This window comes from Charadrius vociferus, unplaced genomic scaffold (assembly GCF_000708025.1).
Source record: "Charadrius vociferus isolate BGI_N301 unplaced genomic scaffold, ASM70802v2 scaffold62, whole genome shotgun sequence".
Lineage (NCBI taxonomy): Eukaryota > Metazoa > Chordata > Aves > Charadriiformes > Charadriidae > Charadrius > Charadrius vociferus.
Window position 1 is genome coordinate 2293830 of NW_009647419.1, and position 8446 is coordinate 2302275.

The following is an 8446-nucleotide window of genomic DNA, read 5'->3' on the forward strand; positions in this document are numbered from 1 at the left end:
ACAAAACAGCACGTAGCTGTCTCACAATCTGCAGGAGGCTGTGCCATTGTTCACTAAATCTCAGTGGCTTCACACCAACTTAAAACCTCTAGGCTTTTCCACTTAACTTTGAAATTGATTCATTCAGAGTGTGTTGGCATTGAGCAATGGAGACGCAGTGAACACCAAGGCTAAGATCCTTCGGTGGAACAACATCAATACGTAGCTAAAGCATGCCTAGCTCCCCTCTGCCCCATATGTTCGGTTCCTTCTACTGAAAACAGAGCATAGGAATGGAAAATTAGTGTCTGCTTGGCTCTTGCTTTGATGTTGCCAGGGCGTACCCCCACGGCCAGAAGCCCAAGATCACACCAGTTTATTCACAGTCCTATAGCTTTTTCCTGCTGGAATTGTGGGCTTTGCCTCTTCCCCACGCATCTTGCAAAGTGTCACTCAGATGAAAGTGTGCCCGCTGTGCCTTGCTTTCTGTGTATCACATAACATGAAAGCAAGCAAAATATAAACTACACACTTTTCCATTTTTAGGGCTCCTTTTGCAGTTCTGAAAATTGAATATGGATTTTAAAAAGTCCTGCCTGTCCCTCTCCACTGTTAACTTACATTTGCAAGGTACATTCTGAAAGCTTCCTCACCACATTAATTCATAACCATTTAGCCCTTGGCATGCTGGAAGGTACCTCATGCCAGTGGGCAAATCTGAGAAAAGAACATAAGTTAGTGGCTGACCCACTGGGTAAATGCAGAGAATAAAACTCAATCTATAATATTATTTGCATATAAGGACATAAGTATACACACTTATACAAATAAACCAGCATAGCTAGTGCGTCAGGGTTTTTAAGAGCTTTCACATCTTCGGGGAACAGGGAGAAATCCTGTTGTGTGGATTCTCTCGTATCTAAAAAAGGCTCCTTTCATGACACAGCCTTTTCTGCATTGGAGGAGTGAGGATAGGCATAGTAAAAGGCTCTTTTCTTTCTCTGCTGCCCGGCTGCTTATTTTCATCACGTTTGTAGCAAGAAGAACTGAACCATTTACCTGTCCATCAACTCTGTCTGAAACAGGGCAAGGTTTTCAAAAGTACTTCAGGATCTTGCACACATACAAACCCATAGCGAGATTTCCAAACTGCTTTTCTTTAGAAAGCCAGGCTATTTGTGCATTGTGTTGTATCCCACACTGAAGTCTAGGAAGTCAGTCAAAGTATAAATTGATGCTCAATTTGACTTACTGTTTTGATATTCAGATGTGTGCTAAGTGCAAATAAATTTAAATACTATGGAGTCCCATTTTGGATTGTTTGTTCATTGTTTCTTAACACATCTTTTAATCTGCTGTGGACAAGTCTATCTCTTCCTTTTTAGGAAATGTCTTGAAGACACAATTGAGACTATCTCATAAAAAGTTCATCACTCTCAGGCAGAGATATGTACAATTGGGCTTGTGCATGGCTATTTTTTGGATTCTATGAACTGTTTCCTTTTAGGGGAAAATCTACTGATAGGGCAAACTTCCACCATTCAACGGAGGTAGATAGATACTGTTATTTGCTTTCTCTACCTGCTTGTTCATATTTGTTATACTTTCTACCAGCATTAAATTTATATTAAAATTATTAGGTGATAGATGACAGCTTTTCAGATCAGCCAGATCTTTTCATTTATGTATGCAAAAAGTCTGCACGTGATGGAGTCAAAGTAGGGAGAACACACAATATGAAATATTGAACTCCTACATTTTCCTTCTAAAACTCATGCAATAAACCATTCAATCACATTTCCTGATTAAAGCTACATTTCTTTTGAATGTGTTTTCCTGTCCAGTTAAAGTGCTTTTCTAGTTACAAATGTGTGCATGATGTAGGAGGGTTCAAAAACATATGAAGCTTTTTTCACAGTTAGAAAGCTCTGCTACAGGGAAATATCCTTGCAAATTCCAACTGAATAAACCAAAAGTTCACAACCTAAGCTGCAAAAGAATACATTGAAAAGCAAAATATGACACAGTTTTGATGTTTTTCCTTCTTTCCACAATGTAAGGTGTTGTTTTAAATAGAATTTCACACACATTGTATAAAACTCAGTGATGTCTGGACTTGATAAAGAAAAGGAAGAAAATAAATAAAGAGATATTTCAAATTCATCCATAAAGCTGTAACAATTTAGACCTGTGAGGGATTCTTAGAGTACCAATTAGACTTGAGGAAGTTAGGATTTCTCTACTGTAAAACTGCTTAACAAACTGAAAGCTGTAGATCTGACCTGAGGATAAGTGGAGTCCATGGTGCTTTGTGAATTTTCTTGTTGAATATCCTTCAGATCATTTTTACAGTGAAGCAGCGTTTAGCTCCTGTGGAATGAAGGAAGAATTATCACTTTAAAATATATTACCTACAGATCTGAGTAGTTGTCAGAAAACATTCAGAAAATAGAGCCGTCTGTAGGAAGATATATGAGTTTATAAAGCTCCAGCGGTTCTGGGTTTGCCCCCGTCTTCTTCGCCCCAGTTCCTTGCAACAAGACCACAGCAAAGTACTAAGTATGTCTGTCTTCTGGCCACCACCTCTTGACCAGTATAGAGCACAAGACATATATGCATAAGTGAATACTGAGTTGGGAAATCCTTCACAGAATCCCCAGTTATATTTCCAGTAATGCATAGGTGGCCTTGGAATTTTCCCATTCAGCCCAGTTTAGACCATGAATGTGAAATGTACCATGAGAGGATCTGACCCTGGAATAACATGATTCAGTGTTCCTCAGAAAGAATCAGGTATCTCTTGAACTCATAGATAATCACCACCCGTTTTCTATGGTAAGTTATTCCTGATGCTTATCTTGGGGGAATTTCAAGATGATCTCATAAATCTTCTTCATCTCATCCATTTATAGGATTGTTTTGCCCTTCTTTTATTTGCACTGCTAGATCCAACTGGCCCAAACCCTCTCTACAGTAACTGCTTTACACCAGAGATCATTTTGTTATTGTGTTTTATAAATAAATAGTTTAGATCTTTGGGTAAGATTACCCATTAGCTGAATATGCTGAAAGAGAATAACATACTTTTACAATCTGCCTGCAAGCACTTACTGTACTAGATGAACAGTTTCTTCTGATCAGACAAAATATAATGAGGAATTTAAAACCAGCAAATCTAAACCTGATCATAAAGAGATGTGGCTCTAATGCTTTGCTTCTAACTGTCTGTTTAAGACTTGTGAAGAGGAGTCAGTCATTTTAAGACAAGCCACACACCCAAGCAAGGCCTTGCTGTGTTGCATGGAAATGCAGCAGCCCAGCAGACACCTCTGCTTCTCTCTTCAGCAATAGGATAGGAAAAAGACAGATTGTCTTTAGAGACCCTTTTTATCTGTTCTGACCAGAGGTTCAGAAGGACTTTCATTGATAGCATGAGAATACGAGGCCATGATGAAAGTCTAAGAAGTTATGTATGGTCTCCGGATGTAGTACAACAGAAAGACAATTCTAGGAACAATCATAAGCCTGCTCATATGTAAAGGCAAAGTATTTTTGCCAATTTATGTATTAATACAGCACTGCAAAAATTAAAGTAGCTCTGAAATTATTTTTCTAAGTTCCTAATATGTCTAAGAACACTTATTCTAGAAGAAACTGCTCTAGGAAATAGTGAAGGATCCTTCATTGAAGTTAGACACCTGCTTGTGTTTCTCAAAAAAGTTTTAAAAATGAGCATTTTATAACAGTTATGAAAACCTCAACCACACTTTTTTCCTCACTTGCTCGCTCTCCCCAGTTGTAGAAATAACGAAAAGATCATTAAAATCAGAACGTGTCTACATGCCTATAAAGCTTACTGTAGGAAATCAAGCAAATGAGTTTTATATTTAGTTAAGAATGCAGCAAGCTCAGCCTTAGTTCTACAAGAAACATATTCCAAATGTAGTAAAGCCAAGTCCCTGTCTCTCTTGCTCATGAGGGAGCCTGGACTCGTTTCATTGTTCTTGTGGAATGCAGCTGCTGTGTGAAGGTCCTGCTCACAGCTGGAGAGGCAATGGCTGGAGTTATTTCAGTACATGTTTGTTTGCAGACTAGGTCTTAAAAAGATAAAACTGCATTAAGTACCACAGTTATCAAGACCAGTCTCCCACATCACAGCTAGCCCCATGATATAGACCCTTTCATAGCTAGGTTAAACTCCATCTTAAACCCTTTGTTTCCACTGCTGTTGTCATAACTTCAGTATTTCACTCTTGCAGCAACCTTGTCCTTGTTTTTCCAGTCTAAAATCATTAAGGGTCAGTTTGTGCCCGTGTGCCGGTGCTGTCTTTTACCCTAAATAGCTTTTCCTCCTGGTGTTTACCCCTCTTCACCAGTGTATTTGTTGACAGCATTCATTTTCTCCCTCCATCTTAATTTTGCTAGACTAAACAAGCTGCTCTATTTAAATCTCTTAAAAGGCCTTTCATTCCCTAATGAGCCTTCCTTCTCTTTTCTGCAAACATTCCAGTTTAAGTTCATCCTTCCTGTACGTAGATGATTATGCAGTTTCCCAAAAGTAGTTTCACTAGTGCTGGGACTTCCCAATTTGTACTGGAAAAGCCTGCTTGTCTTGGCCTTCGTTAGCATTAGTGATTTCCTATATCCTGCATGAAATGAGAAGCCACTACAGACTACAAAGCAGCGACGTGAGATGCTAGTGCTGGCTTTTGTTGCTAAGTAGAAAGCCTGCCATACGGTGAACCAGTTAGAGGCTACATTAGTGTATGTGTTTTTATTCCTAGCTAAGTGTTATGGTAACATAGTCCTGAATTCCTGAACTTACAGATCACTGTGGTCAGGCGTACTTCTGACAGGGAAGTCCAGCCTTAGACATAAGTAGATATTATTTGGATACGTAATAGCACTGAAATGCTTGAAAGAGCCTAAAAGTTACTGAGCACTTGTGCGAATTAGATGTTTTTCCACAGTACTTCCCTCTTCTTTCTACACTGCCATCTTTGTGTCCCCCTCACTTCCAGCTGACTGTTCTCAAAGCAGTGGCTGATTTTGCTTTGACAGAGAGCTGGAGGGTTGTGCCATGTGCATTTGAAAGGAAGACCCTGTAGACCTGGATACTATCCACCCACTATTAGTACTGTATGCTGCCTTGCCACCCACCTTCATGGACCGTGACCCAGACAAGCAGCAAAACAGTTGATTCTTTGCAGGTCTGTTATGGAGCATGGAGCTATAATCACCAGTAAGTCCTCATGAAGTAAAAGGATGCACCTGAGCTACACCTCTGCAGCACATTTTGTGGTGGCAAGAAGTCTTGGAGAGTTTTCACGCAGTTTCTATCTCATCCTTTATTGACAAGGTGTTGTGGGGTCCCACAGGTCTGGGAAGGCTGGAATCTGATATAGCTAAACCACCACTGAGAGTCATCCTCGGGGCTAGGGGAAATGGAAGCATACCACAGAGGTAGCTCTCAACACTTCTAGAAACAGTGGCTATGAATGTATGGTGTGGATATGATTCTAATTTTCTGAGACAATTTCTCACTTTTTCATGCTGTTATGAAGGGGGAAAAAAATCCATCTCGAGTGTATCTAGACAGATCTAGTTGCAAAATCTGGTGAAACCTTGGTATTATTTAAACTAACAGCAAAACTCCTTTTGACTTTTCTGGGGCTCAGATGGCCTGAATGTTAACCTTGAGGTATAATATCACAGCTTCTATTTGTTATCCTCTTTGGTAAAGCCAAAAGTTCTGCACATGGCTTACTTTTAATGGATTTTAATAGCTATAATGCAAATATTATTGCAGAGAAGGTGAATTATAGCAATATGTGACAACTGAGCAATCCTTAGCTGCTGAGAATTGTCACAGCTTAGCTGAAATCACATTCTGTTAGCAAAGAATGTTCCCCACACATTTGAAATACAGGAATAGCGAAGGTGTTAGGAACTTTAAACATGTGGGAAGCGACTTAATGATTCACTTTGATTTAGTGTTGGGAAGCCCCAGCTTTATATATTGCAAAAGTTCTCCAGGCTATGTTAGAGAAACTGAATAACATACTTGAATGTAAAACGTATCAACTTTGAAAGAAATTAAGCCATTGTTGTATATTACTGGCTGCAGGCACAGACCCACAAGCAAAGAAGTAATGTGCAAAAATTACTGGAACCTCATATTTAAAATATGGTACCTTCCGAAGTAATTTCTACAAGAAGTAAGAATTAATGCATTGTGAACAAAACAGTGTTTTCACGATAAACCTTTAAGAATTAAAAAGGTTCAGCACGAGAAGTCTGCAGTTAAACCTCTGATGATTTAGGCTTTTTCTTTCTTAAGTGCTAATAATTTCTCAAGAAGCTCAAGGGTTTTCAGAAGAGTAACTCCATGCTCACTCATTTTGAAGCAACTTTGGGTTTTTCCTTTTGTTTTCAATTTGTTCTAGTTGCATTCCTTTTGAGTGGGAAAAATAAACCAAGTATTTCTAAGATATAAATAGTTTAGGATGAGATGAGTAATTAAGTGAGAAGAAACCAGAGTTGATTGGTGATAGATCTAAGTGACATTACAATGAAATTTCATTCTTTCCTACTAGCTCAGCATTGAGGAGGTGATGATTTTATGAAACAATGCTCCATAAAAATACAATGTATTGCAGAACATTATTATACCTCCTCCCAAAATAAAAAGTAACAACAAAAAATAAATAGGAAAATTACCTTTTAGTTTACAAAAAACATGCAAATTGTGGCACATTAGGTCATTTCAAGAGTTTTTCCAGGTGTTCTTGATGCAATTTTGGACCTTAGGAAACCAGCTACCCCCACACTAAATAAGCCTTACTTTTCTCCAGCTGTCACCAGCTCTCACTCACCTGCCTGCTTTGGAACCTGCTCCTTCTCAGCAGGAGGAATAGTAGCTGGTAAGGAGGAGGCACATTTTTCACAGTTTGGCACCCTTCTTATTACACCTTCAATATTTTGGTTTTCTTCCCTCAATGCATAAGAGTAGAAAGCAAAAGACCATCAAAGAATAAAATACTTTATGCCTACTGTTTACTGCAAAGTTAATAATGCTCATGTTTCTCTAACAGAATCAGTAAATAGATGTAAGTACATGTAAAATGTAAATACAGGTATTTGCTTTATTGAATTAATTGGTTATTTAGAGAACTTACTTTAATCTCTCTTTAAAGGAGTCTAAACAGACAATGATTGAAATTAAGCGCATTGGCTCTACGTTGTCTTACCTTACTCCATTTTTACTTTTACTTACCTGTAGACTGAGTTTCAATGTGCCTATTATGGTGACATAAAAGAGCTTAAATGAACTGAAAAGAAATGATTAAGGCTTCCTGGATCCTCATTTGGTATTCATCTACTTAATATGCTTAAATTTTTATTGGATGTGAAAGATCTGTGGTATACAAGTATACGTTAAAAGCCACTTTGCATCACTGATGGAGAGACTATTTTAAAGGTTAAAGACCAAAAATTAAGTCCTATTTTAAAGGAGCAGGTGCCAAGCAAAGAATATAATACGCCATTGTTACTGGGGGAGTCACATTCACTGCACCTGGTAGGAGAATGAAGCTCATTAATAAAAACTGTATGCCCTTCCTCCATATTGTACAATAGTTTTGTAAAGTTAGGCTCAGGGAACGGTCTTATTGTTTATTATTCCTAGATGAGCCGTAGATTGCTAGGGGAGCCTTGTCTATGCTAGTTTTACTGCTACAAGGTTTTACAGAATTTCCTTCGTGCAGATGAACATGCTTATTCAAATACAGCTTATTCTAGAAGCTGTATTAGCTATTTCAGTGTAATGCATTTACATATGGGTTTCCACCCAACAGCCTTTCCTGCATATAACTATTTTGGTAAAACAGTACGCTTCTAATCAAAACAGCAATAACAGTAAAACTTTTCAAAGTATATCAGATTTGAATGACCTTTTGATTCTCAATAGTCCTGCAGTGGAAACTTCTCTCTCTTCTTTTTTTTAGGAAACGCTGGTCAAGATTAATTTATCTCGTAGAAACATCATCATGGGGGAACAATAGATTGGACAATAGAGGTCTTGTGACCTCAGTCACACAACTGATATGAATGTCAAATCTATTGATACAAAAGTTATGTGAAAAAACATAAAATTATCAAAACTGGGAATGCTGGAAGGTTAAATGTAAAAATAGTCATTTTAAGCTCTAAAACAAGCCAAATATTTGTGCTACTTAGAAGCACCATTGAAACTATTCAGTAACACAGGAGCACTATCTGGGGTAGCACAAGCTCAGGTTCATTTATACTAACTCCTGTTATTGTAAAAGAACACTGTTAGAAGATATACAGATGATACTAAGTTTAGAATGATTACCTGCTGAGCTTGTAATGGAAGGATTATGCCTAGGTGGAGGGCTGTTCCTTGGGAAAGCTTGTGCTCTCCTTGGATTTCTGCTGGTAGTAA